The sequence below is a fragment of the Arctopsyche grandis genome, chromosome 9, assembly GCF_051622035.1.
Source record: "Arctopsyche grandis isolate Sample6627 chromosome 9, ASM5162203v2, whole genome shotgun sequence".
NCBI classification, from domain to species: Eukaryota; Metazoa; Arthropoda; class Insecta; order Trichoptera; family Hydropsychidae; genus Arctopsyche; species Arctopsyche grandis.
The window spans coordinates 28,023,458-28,038,108 of record NC_135363.1 but is presented as its reverse complement, the minus strand read 5'-3'; positions in this window follow the sequence as shown (position 1 = coordinate 28,038,108).

Sequence of the window (14,651 nt, the reverse complement as noted above, 5' to 3'; positions counted from 1 at the left end):
GTGAAAAAAATTGTTTTAAATTTTTACTGAAAGTTTATTCACTATTTATATCAACTATCTCTTTGCAGCGCTGTTGGCCGCGGTAATAGGCCATCAAAAATAATATTCGCTCGTTGGCCGGGTGGAAGATGAAGGGTCGCCATTTGTGGTGCAGAGTGGTTCAAAAGGGAGATTTATGTCTTGTCTACGACGTCCACAAGTGGCTTCTCCTCTTCGCCCATCGACTCCTCTTTTGCAAGTTGCAAACCCCTGCAAACGACGGCCCTTGCACCTTCGAGTGCCGTCCCTGTCCTCTTCGACCCTTCGCTCCGCTCGTGAAATTTATTGCAACGAAAATATTATGATCCTAATATGTTCTAGAATGGATATCTTTTTTTTTTAATTTTTAGTACAGCCGATAGTTTATTTCGGTGGCTCTTAACCTTTTTACATACCTCTTCTCAGCTTGCAAACGATTTGGTCGTGTGACAAGGTTTGGGTTTTTATCCGATCGTTTTTTTGTTTATTTACCTTTTATGGAAACTGGCAGAAGCTATTGATTATTATATGCACTTCCTACTAAGCATGTGCATAAAAGCGACTTCTTACTAAAGACTGATGAAAACTCGGCCCAAGACATGTAAATATAATATTACGTATGCTCGTGTAAAATGCCCCGCATTTGAAAATTTAATACCCATTCATTGAAAAATTTGTTCAATGGGATTCGAATGTTCTTAAACTTTCTAGAAAGATCAAGATCTAAAATGATGGTAAAACTGTTTTATTCTGAATTTGCATCACCTTTATTTATTTTCACACAGAATTTCTCAAACTATTTCTGTTGGATCTTAATGAAAAAATGTCAGTTTAATGTAGCTTTAATACATAAATTAGAGTATTGATTCAAATCTAAGTTATTAATGTTTGTATTTTTTAAATATGAAGGATTTTTTTATTCACATATTATATGTAATATGAGTGTGAAGAGATTGAAATGGCAATGGGTGGGTCACGTGTCTAGAATATAATACAAAAGTTGAATAAAATAATCTATGATGGTACCCCAAAAGATGTAAATGGATTCAAAGAAGGCCACAAGCGAGATGGGTGGATGAAATTAGAAAAGTGTATGGGGTGAGATGGATGAGACGAATGGAAGTGTGTCTTAGAAACCTTCATTTAGCAGTGGATGGAGAATGGCTGTAAATGATGATGATGATGATGATATCTGTAATAATTAAAAAAAAATCTGTTAATGCTATTCAATCTTCTTAACAGGGGCGTCATTTGGGGAGGGAGGGCTAGAGTGGGCAGCCGCCCCCCTAGATTTGAACGGGACTATTCACATTGTATTATTATGAATTAAAATATTAAAATACTAAACCAACAAGACAAATATCTTAATAGATTTTTTAAAATTATTTATTAATATTTTATTATTAATTGTAGTGATAAAAATATATAAATAAAAAAATGATTAAAAGAAATAGTGAAAATTCATATACACTATTTTTTTTTAATATAATACATCCCCCCACCCCCTAGAAAGTTATTTATTACTGGTTAAAAATTTTGCCCCCCTCTGGGAAAAGCTGAAATGACGTCTCCTAAAAGACGATGGAGAATTACTGGATAAAACATATTTCTGCAATCAAGTCACCAAAAGTTATTATTATAGTCGTGATAAATATATACAAATGTATGTATATATTTATAGGCTAATGAATTTCTTGATACAATTTTATATTTATTTAGAAAACAGTTTTTAGTGTTAGTTATTACATTAAAAACCTTCTAATAATATTCGAGGGCATCAACGTCAACAATCATCACAGTACGCCTATTACCCCGTTGAAAAATATTATATAGCTTTATAATACCTTTTGTTGCATTTTTTCCTGCAATTCAAAATCGCATTATACATACATAGAGTATGACTCTTTTGTGAATTCACCCCATGAATATTTCGCGTTGCTTCGACAAGTTGTATCCATTCACGGAGAACACTTTTGTACATGTTGTACATAATACATAAGAAAAAAAAACTTGGCTACCCCTGATCTAAACCCGCTTTGTGCGTTAGTATTATTCGACTCACGGTTAAGTATCGACTTCGGCATGTTAATGATATTACGTCGACATACTCGTATTGTAATCCCACCCTAATCGTATGCTAATTTGTTAACCCCATAAACTCGCAAAATACGCATTAGATACCTAATCGTATAATTCAGTCATTCTTAACCGTTGACAAAAATATAATATATTGAAAAAAAATGCATGCGGCACATTTCAAATCAGTGAAATGGATACAATGTAAAATTGAATAAAATACAGCGCGTTCAACCCTTTGTGTTTCGAAAACGCATTTTTCAGAAATAATTTTCACCTGCGGCGCATTTTGATATATAAATTGTACATTAATGCCCAAAATAAATAATACGATAGAGTTGTCGGACGTCCTGATTATACGGGATTGTCACCGTTACTAAGCCTCGTGTCCCGGTGTCCCGAAAATGTCTTTCGGGACGTCCAAAAGTCCCAGCAATATTAAATTCAATTTAATTAGCTTATAACTTTTTAGATACCTACCAACGTTTAATTTTAATTAGTGAGGTAAAAATATTTTTGAGAGATAATGAGAACCTATGATGCAAATTTTATAAGATGCATGCTATTGTGGCATGCGCTGCAATGCCACAATAACGCATGCAATTCCCGTTCCCGTTTCTCGATGTGTTTCGATAAGTGAATGTATATGTTTCAAATTAATACTTAATAATCAAATTAAATTACAGTAATGATAATTTGTCGGCAAAACGCAGGCGGCGAAAACATTTGAAATTATTCAATTGTTTTTTTTTTTTATTGGACCCTAACAACGCAGGTCGCGATGCGAAAATATTTAAAATTATTGCGTTGCAATGCCACTCATTCCCGTTTTTCCCGTTTCCGTTCCCGTTTTTGGGTGATTATTTTTTACAGTATGCTTCCTAGACATGCATATAACTAGAGGTAGGACCGGAAGCGTGCCGACTATTGTTCGATTGTTGTAAATGCTTTGTAAAAAAGGTTCGGCAAACCTTTAACAATGCATTTACAACATTTGAACAATGGACGGCCCCCTCAGGGTCCGGGCTTTACATATAACAAATCCTGAAAGTTCCACCGTAATTGGTCGAGTGGTTTAGGAGCCTATACGAGACAGACAGACAAACAGGCATTTATTTTTATATACATATATAGACTATTTCATTATTTTTTGGTTTTGTCATAAAAAATATTCATGATTACTTTTTTTGGTTCCTACTGATAAACAAATAATATTAAAGTTTTATTATTTAATATAAATTAAAAATTAAATTGAAGTTTAATATTGTTAATTTTTTCGAGGAATCATGTCCCGGTTTGACTTGCAAAATATCTGACAACCCTAAATGTGATGCACCTCAAAACAACAAGTTTGTTTGAAAAAAGTCACATCCACTTTATACACATTTACAAGCATGTGATTTTTTTATACAATATGTACATATATGAACAATTAACATTTTGATTGGAAATTAAGTAGGTACAGGTTTTTTCATCAGATGCACGTTTTAAGGTAAATATGTCATTAGGAGAATAAAATGTTGTAAGTCTCTGATATGATGAAGAACATCATATTCGAAAATTCTACAAGATTCTGTCGTTTTTGTTATACATTTAGTATAGTAGTGTAAATTTTTTATTTTTTTTTTAGCAATTATTTTTATATGATTTCTTTAAGTTATTTTTAAAATTACAGTTTTCGTTCAATATTTAATATGTTTTACATACATATGATCATTAAGGTGTGTGTTATTATTTAGTGCAATTAAAATATTTTTTAATATTGTAATTTATACTGTAATTTAAATTTATAATAGAGGGGATATCAGTTACGCGCCATATAGTCTGATTCTTATCGTCGAACTACTATCATCGAAATCGGGGCGGTAAAATGAAAGGAATAAATGAAGAAAAAAAAGCGTGAGATAATAGGCAAGGATACCTTGGCCAAGGCAGATCCTTGGCGTGTTAAAAACCGTCCGATTAATATGGGAATATATAAATAATAAAATAAATCCTTTTTTTTGTAAACACGTAGGTGGTTGACTGGCAACATTCTTCGTCACGGAGTTGACGCTAATGTGCCCTTTGTGTTTGTGATCTCTGGAAAACGGAACACGGACACCCTCTTTTGTCGAAATTTCATTTTAATTGGGGGACCCATTTTCAGGAAACGTTCAGTTTGTACCTGTATTTTTTTTTAATTCTTCTGTTGGATTTTATACCTGTCGGCATTCGGCGTATCAAAGCGTCGACGAGGCGCTTCCGAAAACGGCCATAAATACTTTTAAATTATTCATTCTCTGTTTAACGTTTGCAATTATGAAGGTGGATGTTGTCGTTTAAATGGTTAACGCACAGGTAAGTTTTACTTGTTCGATTTCGGTTCGCTTTGTTTGGAAGATCTTCGCATTTATGTATATCGGTACAGGTATGAAGGCCCAATCCGTTTTTTAAATAGTTATTTAATTTGGAAAAAGTTGTGTGTTGGTCTCTCAAAATTTTAATAATATATTAATAGGATCTGCACTTTTTAAACAAACTTATTATTATTATTATTATTATTGACAAGCATATAAATAAAATCCCCAATTGAAAAAAGTACATATGTACATTCAATGCATATATGCACAATGTAATTACAAATAAGTACACAATTATAAAATTTAAATTGTATTAATAAAAAGTCATGTGATAGCTATTTTATTTTTTAATAATTTGATTTTTTAATGCTTTTTATTATTACGAAATTATGTTTACAATACATCTTATATCTATTTCAATAGCTACTGATCTACTGATCATTTTCTATTTTACAATTTTAATTTAATTTGATTTTTAAATGCTTTTTATTATTACGACATTATGTTCACAATACATCTTATATCTATTTTAATAGCTACTGATCTACTGATCATTTTCTATTTTACAATTTAATTGAATTTGGTTAGTAATCATAGTATTATATTATTCTAATGTTAATCTACAGCATAATAGAAAAAATAGCTCAAAAACCTATTTAATTTAATTTGGTTAGTAATCATGGTATTATATTATTCTAATGTTAATGTACAGCATAATAGGAAAATGAGCTCAAAAACCTATTTACAATTCTTAATTTTTTAATGATCAAAATCAGGATCTGTATTAATTTAAGTTCATCATTTTAGGCTATGAAATTTTAGCTTCAATATTAAACTTAAACGGAATAGCATTTTTTAGCCCGTGTACGAAATAGAGTGAGCCACGAAAGCAAATGTTTTATTACACTTTTGAAATAAAGGGATGTCGTTATGACATTTTTTCACGTGTACATCCGTTTGAGAAGTGCCGCTACGGTTGTGTGCTTTTTTGCCACATAGAAATTTCTTGCACACCATAAATGGCAGGGCCGTAGAGGAAATGCACACGTGCATTTTCCCCGCAAGATAATAATACGAATAATTATTCAAATGCGAAACGGCTTTAATTAGCGAAGGATTTTTTGAATTCTTGCCGACGAATCGAACAATGTTACGATACTAGTGACGTTTTCTCCGTGTTGCAGGAGGATAATTGCCGATTTAAGCCGAGGAAGGACATTAGAGAAGGCCGCAAAGGTGCACTTATCCCAGAGACTATTATGTATACCTGAGCGACAAGCCATTCGAGTTGACCCAAATCCTACGAGTCCGTTGGAAAGTATAATAATAAAATTGTTGTTAAATATGTATATAATATAACTTATATATATATTTGTGAATAATTCGCATTATCTTGGGTTAACAATGTTGTGAGAAATGGGCATTGATGTGAGAGTAGATACGAACGTGTTGGGTCAACGTATATGAGCGATGTTGTGATGAATGGGGAAATCGGTCATGCAAGTTGACCCTAAATAGTATAGTTTTTATTCAGATACTATTGATGAATATTTTCGGTCAAAAGCTTTCTAAAACTAGTGTTCTTGTAAAACTTTTCACGAGATAAAATAAATATAGATCATTTGGAGAATTTGTTTCATTTTTAATTTACAAAAATTAATTAATTTACATTTTCATTTTTAATTACATAATATTTCACGTCAATATTGATTTTTATTGTAATTCAGTTTATTATTATTATTATTTTTTACTCTATGTATGTAATGTATTTACGCATTCTTTTAGATAAATGTAAATTTAAGATAAGTATGTTTTTAAAACTTGGATTTAAATCTGGTTGAGGAATTGTTGAGTTTAAGATTGTATGCAGATGTTTTCGTATTTCTATTTTGTATGTATTTATTTCTATTTCATTTTTCAATTTATGTCTTATGTTTATAATGTTTATATCTTACGTTTATAATGGTTATGTTTTTCTATTGATGTATGTACATATATTAGTAACAGTGACGCCTTGGAGTAAAACTGTTATGTCAATATGGAAGAATTGTAAATAATATAAAAAAAAGACTCTTTTGCATTATTTTTAAATGATCAAAATCACAGTGCTAAACTACGTATTATATATGCACATATGTATAATGCTTATTCTGTCTTGTTTGCTTATCTGTATACAAATGTATATACATATATTAGATTACCTAAACACAATCTGTTTTAGATCGTCTTTATAAGAATCGCATTTATAAGAATTGTAAATAGGTTTTTGAGCTCTTTTTCCTATTATGCTGCACTGTATTAACATTAGAATAATATTATTCTATGATCTCTAACAAAATTAAATTAAAATTGTAAAATAGAAAATGATCAGTAGATCAGTAGATATTAAAATAGATATAAGATGTATTGTGAACATAATTTAGTAATAATAAAAAGCATTTAAAAATTAAAAAAAATGTGCACCTGGTTACTAGTACGTGCATATAAAATGTATATAAATACATACATTAATTGCACTTTGCGTGCAGTATTTTAATATAATGTTATTTGAAAATATTTAAAGAATCCTCCGATCATTTAAAAAGTGGTTTACAGCTCTTCGGTAAATTCAAAACTACGCTACTAGTCAGAATGAACGATAGGGTCATCGTACATGATCCAACGTGTAGTCCGCTGTTTGGGCTGTTGTCGGTCGACCATTGTGCGAGCTTTTTACAATGAACTAATTGCGGCAGAAGGGTGAGTGTATACTACACATTTTTGCCAGAGCCCCTCCCCGCACCGACGCCGCTGGACAAAAAAAAAAAAATAAAAACGTTCGGCTAATTTCGCCGGTGCGTTTGGTTGCACCGCCGCGAGTTCAGGGGCGTGCGCCTCCGGTGTAATCAATTAATTAAATATATTTTAAAGATGTTGCGCGATCAGCTGTGACGAACCTTTTTAACAGTTTGCTAAGAAATCAAGTCTAATTAGAAGGATAATTCATTAATTTATAATTAGAATTGATAAATTCTTTTAGCTGTATTTAATTTAAACCAATGAACTAATCGATGTTTTTAGGATCCTTTAGTATATAAACAAATGTTCTATCGATTGATATGAGGTGGAAATATATACATACATATATCAGAGTTGATCGAATCTCATAGATTGAACTGGATCGGTTTATCAAAAAGGCTAATAAAAGTAACTAAAAATGTATAAGGGTGGTACATATGTATGTATATCTTCAATTTTTTCCTTTCTTATTATTCATGCGATGACTTGCTTATCAGATCTAGCGCGTTATAGGAGCATTTGCTGTATTGTCATTTTTTACTGTTAAATTTAGATTTAAAGTCAAAATTATATAGAAAAAACTCAGATGAAGATTTCTGTATCGACTAAAAGTAACCATTTGACAAATTTCTTCAAAATTAGTCCAAAATAACATTCCGTTAGTCGTTGATATTATTAACCAGGAAATTCTATAAAATAATCACTTATAAACTTGCGAGTCTTGCTGATTTTTGTATATTTTTTGTCTCCCTGTACTGCTTCTTTTTTATATTTTACTAGCTTAACCCGGCATGCGTTGCAATGCCACAATAACGCATACAATTCCCGTTCCCGCTCTCGTTCCCGTTCCCGTTCCCGTTCCCGTTCCCGTTCCCGTTCCCGTTCCCGTTCCCGTTCCCGTTCCCGTTCCCGTTCCCGTTCCCGTTCCCGTTCCCGTTCCCGTTCCCGTTCCCGTTCCCGTTCCCGTTCCCGTTCCCGTTCCCGTTCCCGTTCCCGTTCCCGTTCCCGTTCCCGTTCCCGTTCCCGTTCCCGTTCCCGTTCCCGTTCCCGTTCCCGTTCCCGTTCCCGTTCCCGTTCCCGTTCCCGTTCCCGTTCCCGTTCCCGTTCCCGTTCCCGTTCCCGTTCCCGTTCCCGTTCCCGTTCCCGTTCCCGTTCCCGTTCCCGTTCCCGTTCCCGTTCCCGTTCCCGTTCCCGTTCCCGTTTCGTTCCCGCTCCGTTCCCGTTCCCGTTCTTCCCGGATATATTGTAATCTTCCCGGATATATTGTTCCCTTTTCCCTTTCAGTTCAACATATCCGTTCCCGGATATGTTGAACTGAAAGTTCCATCGTAATCGATTCAGTGGTTTAGGAGCCTATACGAGACACACAACTAGGGTTGCCAGATGGTATTCAAAAGGAGGACATGTCCTCCTTTTCCATGTTTTGTCCTCCCGTCCTCCCTTACCTACTGTAAATCCTCCTTTTTGCTAAACATCTGGCGGGACTGGCGGGAGGCGAAAAAGGGTGTAGAGATTGAAAATGTTAAGCTACACGATCAATTTTGTAACTTGATTTCATTTCTTAAATCAAAATCAGATGAAGATGAAGCATATTATGATTTGAAGTTGCACGAGCAGTGGACAATCTACTTCAAAAGTGTTAAAAACATTGAATGTTACTCAGAACTGCTTAAGATCTGCGAGTTTTATTTTTGTATAAGCGCACATAACGCAAATGTGGAAAGAGTTTTTTCACTGATTAATACTCAGTGGAGCAAAGAGAGGAATAGACTAAGTGTGCAGTCAGCTAAATCTTTAATTCTTACTCAATACAACTTCAAAAACATGACATGTGAAGATTTTTATAATTATTTGTTAAAAAACCAAGAACTTCTTTCCAAAATTGGCAGCTCAGCTAAATATGATTAAAATAAAGTAAAATAATATAAAAAATTCGTTTAATTTCTGAATGTCCTCCTTTTTACATACCTCCTTTACGTTTCACGTGGCTTTCGTGTCAGTGGTCATTTTTATCTCTTATCCGATCGTTTTTTAGACCCATCTGCCCTCCTTTATCAAATTATCATCTGGCAACCCTACACACAACATACATTCAGTTTTATATATATGTATATACAGATTTTGTATGTGTGCCAATTTATGTAAATAAAATAAAAATAAATAATCCGTTCATCATTTAGACAAAATTGCTACAACAGCGACCAAACTACACCACTGAACCGAAGATAGTGCTTGCATTTACCGGTACAAACTATCCACGCCGTCTCATGTATTCAACACTGCCCTTTTCCATAAATTGGGTCCTACTTAGATCGGTCAGGTGTGTTCGGATTTTTTCCCCTACAAACGGTCATTACAGGTCTCATTACAAGGGTGCGCTCACACAGAACAAAACCAAAAAAAAAACCCATACACATTTTTTCTTTATAAATGATCATTGGCGCGCCATCACTGCGAAACCTTTGAGAAAAACTCAGGTCTGTCCGCGGGCTCCACTGCTGCATCCCAACCACTCAACACTTGGGTCCTCAGTTGTCCGCCGGCGTTCGGACAGTTCGGTTCGGTTTTCGGTTCCGGTTCGGGATCTTCGGACTCGTGTTGTCGTGTGCGATTGTATGTAATCGGTGGTTCGTGTGCTAATCGTCGACAGTGAGTGCCCTTTGTCGGCCCGTTGTTCCAGAAGTGTATGGGTGTGTGCGATTCGCTAAATGCTCCGCGGACTCGGGTTTGATCTCGAGTAATTTTAGGTAAATTGAAAGTAATTTGAGTGGTCGTATTGCATGCTCTAATGTTAGATTGTTATCTTGGGTTTCGATGTAGCAAAGTGCGATTTGGTCTTTCCGTAGGTACTGCATGGAAACTTTCAAAACTTTTTATGTCGTACAATAAAATAGTACTCGAATAAAAAAAAATATAAATCACGACGAATTTAATGCTGATTTTCTATTGTAATGTTTAAAACAAACTAATCTTTTGTAACATTGGTTGAATTAAAACTTTAAAAGCGATGTTTTGAACTGATTTTTGATTTGTTTCCAAACGAAAAATAACATTTTCGTTTTAATTTGAAACTTTGATTTTGATTTTTAAATGCTTTTTATTATTACTAAATTATGTTCACAATACATCTTATATCCATTTTAATAGCTACTGATCTACTGATCATTTTATATTTTACAATTTTAATTTAATTTTGTTAGTAATCATAGTATTATATTATTATAATGTTAACATGTACAGCGTAATAGGAAAAATAACTCAAAAACTTATGTACAATTCTTATAAATGCTCATAATACATCTAATACATAATATTAATTAAAGACTCTCTAAAGTCGATGACCTAAAGCAGATTGTGTTTAGGTAATGTAATTTGAAACTTAGATTACTTTTATTATATCATGTAATCATCCGTTATATTTTAAAGTGGCGGAAGTCCAATTTGTAGTTCCATAAACACTATTTCTGTTTGATTTAATTCACAAATTGTTATCACTTATTTTAATTTGATATGTCTAGACTCTCGGAACAGCCGAATAAATCACCAGAATTTTTTTAAATATTGTTAAACGCAAAACGTTATATTTGTTGTTTTGCGGAATATTTCTAGGAATGAAGAAAAGTGGACTTATGCCACTTTCAAATATAACGGCTCGTATACAGAATTTATAAAAATAATGATTTGCATTCTAAGTATTAAGAGTAACATAATAATACATATGTATTACTATTGAATTGAAATGATTATATTTCCTTCAATTAATTTCGTTATGCTTAAATGCTGAATTTGTTTTTTTTAAATCTCTAGAAATAACTCTAAAAGATGTAGAAATACAAATAAATTGTCGATACATTTAGGTGTTATTTAGTTGGTTGAGAAATTATTGACTTTACCGTGGTTCAATTTGTACCCAATTAGTTTGACAGTATGAATGTTATCTTTAGAGTGAATTTGGAATTGATTAAAATTGCATATATTAAATGAATCACAGTAATCTTTACGAGGTTAAAATTTACAGAAATCTCGTTTCTTTTAATTAGAAAAAATATGCGTAAAATTTGAATATGAGTCGTATTCATGAATTTGAGTCGTCGTTACGGCTTTTTCCTTTGAAGAAAGTGTCGATTTCGTTTCGATAGATGTTTCATTGTATGTATTTATAGTTTTTTTTATTGTCTACCATATTCTTTCCAATCTTTGTTACAGTTTATTCGGTCCATTACGGTAAAATCTCACATTACAGCCGTATCGCGTTACTTTTGAACAAAAAATTGTTTTCATTTCAAACGTATGTACGTATGTGCATACATACATAGGAAAGGTGCTACATCGATCGGTAGTGTTATTAATTAATTTAGATCCATTTATCACCACCTAATATTTCACTTTGGGTGTTCGTGTCCGGTTATTAAATCCGTTCGAATAATTGTACGATTACACCGATCGAATCAAGACTCTCCGTTTAACCTTCGTCAGGTTATCTTCAAAAATTTTTAAAACACTCTCCCAAGGGGCCGGCTTATGATTTATGAGGGCCCCAGTCGATGGATAGCGTTAAAAACCCGTATAAAAAAAATAATACGTAAATCCGGCTCACTTTACCAACGAGTGCAAACGTACGATGTATTCTCATAGCTAGGTGGGTATATCGCATTGCAATTTATGTATGTATGTACTATGTATTTTTTTTTTAATGTGTAATATAAATATTTATGTCTTGACGAAATATCGTATGTGGAAAAAATTACGTTCTCGTAGGTATGCGCGGTGAGTAAGCAAATTAGTTGTAAACTTTGCAATTATTTCGTATAAATTGGCTAATTAAACGTTTAGCGTTGTAAAGCTATGAATAATTTAAACGTTAATATGATAATGCCAGTAAGCATAGTTGTGACTTGCCGAATGCTGTTTTAATTCGAGAAGAAATTAAATTAAGTTGCAATCAAATAAGTGATATGGTTTGATAGCGAAAATTGTCGTAATAACACGTTTTGAAAGTTTTATGCTGGATTTAATGGCTTAAATTAATATGTATGTATGTGTTGTGTTTGTTTTACTTTTCTTTAGATATTTTAATATAAAAAGTTTGTTCTGATTTACAGAAAATGCTATTGACTTTTGGTCAAACGAATGTACGTACAAAATACGTGAGCATGTTTTATAAACATATTTATTGGGTTTTATAAGAAATCTCTATGAAAAATTATTATTATGAATGGATTTTTTAAGTGTTTTTGTTTTTTTATAATTATGTAAATATACAAGTATAAAGAAAACTCTTGGAAGTAATTGACATTGAGTTAAGCGTCATAGTAGTAATAAATAACAAGTGCATATTTAACATACATCCCGTCCGTTTTTATATATGTACATATGTATATAATAAGTAAAGTCCGGACCCAGAGGGTGCCGTGTATTGTTCAAATGTTGTAAATGCATTGTTAAAGGTTTGCCGAACCTTTTTTACAAAGGATTTACAACAATGGAACAATGAGCGGCCGCTTGGCTATCCTACCTCTAATAATAAGTATTAACTATATTCCAAGTACATACATATATTTTTCCATAGATCTCACTGTGAATGGTGTTTGTATGAATCCGCATTGTATAAAATTGCCTAGTATTAATCGGATTGTATCTGTATTAGTACATCCGTTGCTTTGGCATAGGTGAGTGTATGTAAATGTTCGATTGAAATAATAATATAACAAGTGCAGATATATATTAATAATAAGTATTTACTATAAGTCAAAAATGTATTAATAACATAGATTTTTTTTTATAAAAATCAAGCTTAGTGCAATACATATGTACAGGTATAAAGATTCCGAAATGGAAGCATTTTAAAATTTAAAAAAATCCTACGTTACACCTACATACAATTTACGGGATTTTACAGATTCAAAATGTAAAGTAAAGAACAAAAATAATAGAAAAAATAAGATGAAATCTGAGAACACATTTATGATCTCAAACTGAACAATCCCTCAATCAGGTCAGTATATTTTAGATAGAATAAATCCAATTTAATAGAAATCTGGTCGAGGAGTTTGATGCCCCGAGCAACCGGCGATGAAACCATCAAATTGGTGCGTGTCCCAGGAGAAGAGAACAAATTGGGGCATCTAATGTACCTGAGTTGGCTGGGAACATTGAAGCTCAATTCTGCAAGAATTTGAGGATTGATCACCAAACCAACCAGTAATTTATAGAAATGTTTCCCCAAATATACGTCGTCACTCGAGGGTTTTTAGTTATAAATTATAACCAAGTGCTCCCAGCAGGTACGCACTAGAATATAGTCAAGGATAACGACCGTAAACCATCATGTAGGTATATCTGAGAAACCTTCTATGTATCGGAAACTCTACGGAAGACAAATCTCCCTTGAATCTCCACATTAACAACTAGTTTTGTCTGTTTGTCAATTTTTCGTCCTGTTTCTAATTGGATTAGATCATTTTCGAAAATGATTCCTCTATCAGCATCTAGCAAATTGATAGAAATGTTTCCCCAAATATACGTCGTGACTCGAGGGTTTTTTAGTTATAAATTGTAAGCTAGTGCTCCCAGCAGGTACGCACTAGGATATAGTCAAGGATAACGACCGTAAACCATCATGTAGGTATATCTGAGAAACCTTTTATGTATCAGAAACTCTACCGAAGACAAATCTCCCTTGAATACCCACATTAACAACTAGTTTTGCCTGCTTGTCAATTTTTCGTCCTGTTTCTAATTGAATCAGATAATTTTCGAAAATGATTCCTCTATCAGCATATAGCAAATTGAGCAAAACAATTTTAGCATAATCTCTGTTAGAGAAATGTCGCAACCAGAAACCTTAAGATAGACTTGTCTGCCGACAAATCTCTACGTGAATACCCAACTTGAGATATACACGCACATCATATCTTAATAACCCAGGTATATTCGTTACTTATATACATACATATGTAGAACGATCGTTTTGTACAATTTCACGCGATACATATCTCTGAAACGTGTAGAAACTCGACGTTGACCCGTAGTAAAATTATGTGCGGTAGAAAGTGCACGCGATGCACAGATGCATTCTCGAAACTACACCGCTAATATTTACGAAGAGTGACTGATGATGAGTGGGAAAAGTAGAGATACATATGTAAGTATGCATCTAGAGATCGATACTCTTCAGTTTCTGCACTTCGAGTGGTTCAAAGTGTAATATGCATCTACGAACGATTATTGCGGAAGTCTATAGAGACGCATTTACCTGTCTCTTCTCGAAACGAACAATAGCAAATTTATTACTATATGAGTGTATGCAGTGAGGGCCCATCAGAAACGCACAATGCACAGTTCTAACAATATAACTGGTTAATAAAATTGCGAAGGGAAGGGAAAAACTGGTCATTTCGAAACGTTCGCGTTCGTTTGGCACGTCGTAAAATCTTT